Source organism: Coregonus lavaretus, assembly GCF_964263955.1.
Source record: "Coregonus lavaretus genome assembly, chromosome: 40".
Classification (NCBI taxonomy): Eukaryota; Metazoa; Chordata; class Actinopteri; order Salmoniformes; family Salmonidae; genus Coregonus; species Coregonus lavaretus.
This window is the reverse complement of record NC_140027.1, coordinates 220,088-225,470: the sequence shown is the minus strand read 5'-3', so window position 1 is coordinate 225,470 and position 5,383 is coordinate 220,088. Positions and strand designations below refer to the sequence as shown.

General features: G+C 46.6%; 1 pseudogene across 1 annotated transcript in view; it reads right to left on the bottom strand.

Moving 5' to 3' along the window:
* LOC311113664 (regulating synaptic membrane exocytosis protein 1-like) overlaps positions 1-5,117 on the bottom strand; it is a 35,461-nt pseudogene extending 30,344 nt beyond the window's left edge. The window contains exons 1-2 of the transcript XR_014615936.1: positions 5,035-5,117; positions 2,854-3,857 (exon numbers count right to left, since the gene is read on the bottom strand). The product of XR_014615936.1 is annotated as a regulating synaptic membrane exocytosis protein 1-like (transcript). The remainder of the gene's footprint in view (positions 1-2,853; positions 3,858-5,034) is intronic.
* Positions 5,118-5,383: the final 266 nt, after the last annotated feature.

The following is a 5,383-nucleotide window of genomic DNA, read 5'->3' as shown; positions in this document are numbered from 1 at the left end:
AAGGTAGGGGTGGTATACAGAAGATAGCCCTATTTGGTAAAACACTAAGTCCATTTTATGGCAAGAACAGCTCAAAAAAGCAAAGAGAAACGACAGTCCATCGTTACTTTAAGAAATGAAGGTCAGTCAATACAGAACATTTCAAGAACTTTGAACGTTTCTTCAAGTGCAGTCGCAAAAACCATCAAGCGCTATGATGAAACTGATTCTCATGAGGACCGTCACAGGAATGGAAGACCCAGAGTTACCTCTGCTGCAGAGGATAAGTTAATCAGAGTTACCAGCCTCAGAAATAGCAGCCCAAAGAAATGCTTCAAAGAGTTGAAGTAACAGACACATCTCAACATCAACTGTTCAGAGGAGACTGTGTGAATCAGGCCTTCATGGTCGAATTGCTGCAACAACAAAAAAACACTACTAAAGGACACCAATAAGAAGAAGAGACTTGCTTGGGCCAAGAAACACGGGCAATGGACATTGTCTGTGTGAGACGCGGTGTGGGTGAACGGATGATCTCCTCATGTGTATTTCCCACCGTAAATCATGGAGGAGGAGGTCTTATGGTGTGGGGGTGCTTTGCTGGTGAGACTGTATGTGATTTATTTAGAATTCAAGGCACACTTAACCAGCATGGCTACCACAGCATTCTGCAGCGATACGCCATCCCATCTGGTTTGGGCTTAGTGGGACTATTATTTATTTTTCAACAGGATAATGATCCAACACACCTCCAGGCTGTGTAAGGGCTATTCTACCAAGAACGAGAGTGATGGAGTGCTGCATCAGATGACCTGGCCTCCACAATCCCCCAACCTCAACCCAATTGAGATGGTTTGGGATGAGTCGGACCGCAGAGTGAAGGAAAAGCAGCCAACAAGTGCTCAGCATATGTGGGAACTCCTTCAAGACTGTTGGAAAGCATTCCAGGTGAAGCTGGTTGGGAGAATGCCAAGAGTGTGCAAAACTGTCATCAAGGCAAAGGGTGGCTATTTGAAGAATATCAAATATCAAATATATTTTGATTTGTTGAACACTTTTTTGGTTACCACATGATTCCATATGTGTTATTTCATAGTATTGATGTCTTCACTATTATTCTACAATGTAGAAAATAGTAAAAATAAAGAAAAGCCCTTGAATGAGTAGGCGTTCTAAAACTTTTGACTGGTACTGTACATTATACTGTACATTATAGTGTTCTATTTAATTCTGTGATTTGATCTGAAGGAGGTCATCAGGAGGTCATCGCAGATGGATAGGCCTACCAACACAAACACACACTGCCTAAAAACACACTTAAGAAATAGCATCAATACTAAAATGAACTCACGTCTGATTTCTCCTGTAATTTCCTCCTTACTGTATTATATTCCACTACTTGACACCTTCGAAGAAGCCAACCAATCAGATTGGCTGAATCCCTAGTTTAACTGTAAACAGTAAACTCTTAGCTCCTTATTCAATCCCAAAATACACTCTTAGCTCCTAAACCAATCCCAAATGCATCTTTAAATAGATTAATAATTTCATAAAGGCGTCACCCTTGGGCTTTTAAAAAGGCCCCTAGTCTGTTTCACCCAATATAGCCTAGCCTACATCAGGAGCGTATTCAAACTGCCAACCTCCCGACAACATATTATACTACGTGGCATAAAAGTTTTACTATCTCATTTGACCTGTTTGATTGCACCAGTAAAGCTGTCTCGCAGGTCTACTAAATAGCATGTAAAGTATGTTTGGAGTGTATCCGCGCCCTCGCTAACAATTTGGAGCTGTAAATGAAAACACACAACAACACGGAAGTTGACCGAACTGCCTTTTGATTAACCAACCATATACCCATCTACAACATCAATACTTATCCCAAAATAATAGAATGAAGCAATATTTATTGGACATACATTCTAAGTGGTGTAGCATGGATATTGGAACATTGTCCTCATGACCCAAGGCTTTCAAAGCTGAGTTACACTTCACATAGCTACATTTAGCATTTAGCCTTGTCCAGTTACTGAGTTTGTTTACCGCAGACAACATCAAAAGTAAATCCCATGCAGGATTGGGACTGGCGTACTCCTAAAGCAAACACTGCTAAACACTTGCTAGCTACGACAGCTAACTTTTGAACTATTCCTCCACCTGTCGCCCCCATTGAACATCCTATTCCCATCGGCACTGTTGCCGGCCGGCGTGAGCGAACAAGGGGCCAAAACTGAACATGTGGCCGGCCACAATGGTGACACCCAAACTAGATTCTATCCGTTAACAGCAGGCTGCAGCCGGTGTTTGGCAGGGAAGCTTTACGTAGCGTTAGCCACGCTAGCCGCTGACCTAATTCTGCCAAATCTGCTGGCCTAAATCACAGGACGTTTCCTAAATAAAAGAGAGCTGTCCTGTCCTGTCCCAGGACGGGAAGCAATAGGGGTTAGCTACAGAGGTGTGGGTGAATGACAGTTGTACCGAGATGTCAAGGCTATAGCACATTATAGACAGGGAGATAGAGTCCCAGTAAGCTTTGAAATGTACATTTGATTTGTTTATTTTGACGGAAACCTACAGCAAAGTGATTTTGATAACAAAAAAGTTAAGAAAGAATATTGCATTAGTAGCGACACCCGACAGGTGACCATAAAACCATCAACTCTAATAAAAGTTTGATCGTTCCACCAATGTCGAAATCTCTGACAATCTCTGACAATGCTGACACAAAATCAGCTAATATAGATGATTCGATCTGATAGAAAGCTGAATAATCGGACCTTTCTTGCTGACACGCTCCATACAGGTAGCCATAACACCAACTCAACACAGATGTGATCATTCTTCTAATGTTGAAATATCTGAATACATTACCAATCATACTGACGCTCTCCATGTCCACGTCTTCACAGCTGGTGTACTCGGGCGTGGAGCCGCCCTCCTCCTCTGAGCTGCTGATAGACATCTGCCTCTTGTTGACACCCCGTTTGCTCTTGTAGGGCCTGGGTGGGGGCGGCCGCAGCGACTCCGACTGGTCCGAGCTCTGGGAGTCCTTCCGCAGCAGGCTCTCTCCAGACTTCTCCCTCCTGGCCTTGTGCATCATGGCTGCCTGGGAGTTGGGGTCCAGCTGGCTGGGGTGGGGTACCTTAGGGGGGTCCCAACCTGCTGGAGGGGGTGGTCCTTGGTGGGGGTGAGGAGCACCAGGATGGGGGCCCGGTCGTGGGCCAACACCGGATGGTTGAAGGGGTCCGTGGTTCTGGTTCTGTTTGAGGAGGTGGGGACCTCCCTGGGGTCCCTGCCCCATTCCGCCACCCCCACCACCCCCCACGGTCCTGTCCATGGAGTAGGCCCGGTGGTTCTCCATGGATGCCTTGCGGTCCGGTTCTCCACCACCACCGCCGCCCCTCCGGAGACGATTCTCAGGTACATCCCCCATGTTCCCTCCCCCGCCCTCCAGCCCCACCTCATTGATGGCGTTGTTGCTGTGGCGCCGCTCGTGGCGGACCTTTGACACCTTGGCATGCATGCGCATCTCCTGCTCCTCCTTCTGCGGCTTGACCGGGTAGCGCGCCAGGTTGGGGTCGCTGCGGTAACGCGTCTGGAACTCCTCCTCCTGGCGCCGCTTGCGTTCCAGCTCATCCTCCTCCGGGGGGCGTCTCCGGAGGTCGGGACGATTCCCTTGGTCGCCGCCGTCGGGGTAGTCATGGGAGCGGACCTTCTCCAGGTGCCGGCCGTCCCGCCGGTCTCTGTCCCCGGGACCGCAGAACTCCTCCTGGGAAGCCACGGTTTGAAGCTTGCCTGGGGGTCCCCGGCCTCCTCTACCACGACCCACACCACCAGGCTTACCGTTCTGCTCATGGAGGGACACAGGTCTTTTCCTGAAGAGAAAAGAAGGATGAAGGGTAACCATAATGGACATTGATATAACATAACACACTTTATGTTTTGTTAACATAATACCATGTAGTAACATAGAAAACAAGCCTTCTCAGATATCCTGGACAAATTATGGTGAGTACCAGTTATTACTGGTTAAATGAAAGCAATGATGATAAAGACAGGGAAATAATTCAAAATGGAGGAATATGTACTGAACTAAAATGAGATTCTATTTCCATGGGAACATGTTCCTAACCTGGGTATGGATCATCCAACAACAGTTTTGAATAGGGACAGCATTTTGAGTGATGCATTCAGACCGGACTGAAATGGACTCACCCATGAGATGGAAAAATATATTAATCATGGACCTTTCAAGAATAAAACGTGTAACCCAGCTTCTGCTTTGGCTAAGCTAGGACAGCACTACTTTTTTTTGATCCAGTGGGGATTAAAAAATCAACTGCTGCAACCCATATACCACAACACACACCGAAAATGGGTCGCTCCCGACATGAGAGGATTTGAGTTCTTGTCAAATGCGGAAAAAATGTGACCAAAGTATGTCCAAGGTTGAATGAGACTACATGTGTAATCTGACAGTGTCAACAAGACACTGTTAGACAAAACAGATGCTGTATTAGCCTAATTCATCCAATCACAACAAAGTAAAATACATTAAAGAGGACTAACTTGTACACAACTAAAATGTACAACAATAAAAATACCCTATATAAAAGCTACTATATCATCTAAAAGAGGTCAAGGCCTAGATACTCAATAACTAGATACAGTCCCAAAATGTTTTGCATGTCAGCAATCAAGTGTTCAAGATATAGGACTATCAAAAAGCAAATTGTAACTTGCCACATCATCATGATGATGCAAAATTCATCATATGAAGAAGAAACTAATACCAAAATATATTTTTTGAGAGGATTATTCCTTTAAGCGTCTAAAATCAACGGGATTAAGGGCAGGTGATAATAGTAGAGTGTATCAGAGAATGTCTTGTACAACGTGGCATTTACAATAATACAAAGGCCCCTAGATATCCAATACAGTGACGTAGACTCTGAATTGAGCCTCTACAGCCAGAGAGGTACAAACAGGGATAGTGAGAGGACAGGTGATAGTGTTTTAGGGATTAGAGTGTTTGTGTCGACGATGTCCTACTTGTCTCGTGGTGGTTCGCTCCGAGCGCGTGACGCCGGCATGGTGTCCAACGCTCCCTTGGCCAATACCGTTGGTGGCTGGTGCGTTCCGTCGGGCGCCGCCCCTGCGTTACCGCTGGAAGAGGGCGGGGCCTGGGACCTGGAGCGGAGTAGCTTCCTGTCCCCCCGTTGGGCGTCACCCCCCGTGGGCGGGGCGTTCAGGCCGCCATCCAGGCTCATCTGCCTCGGCTCCGGCCCCGAAAACCATTCTCCCGATTTGGTGAGGATCTCCTGTTGCTTACGGCACAGGTTGCATACCCACATTACCTACAGGGGTGAAGGAGGAGAGGAGGAGGTTAGCGCTTATATAC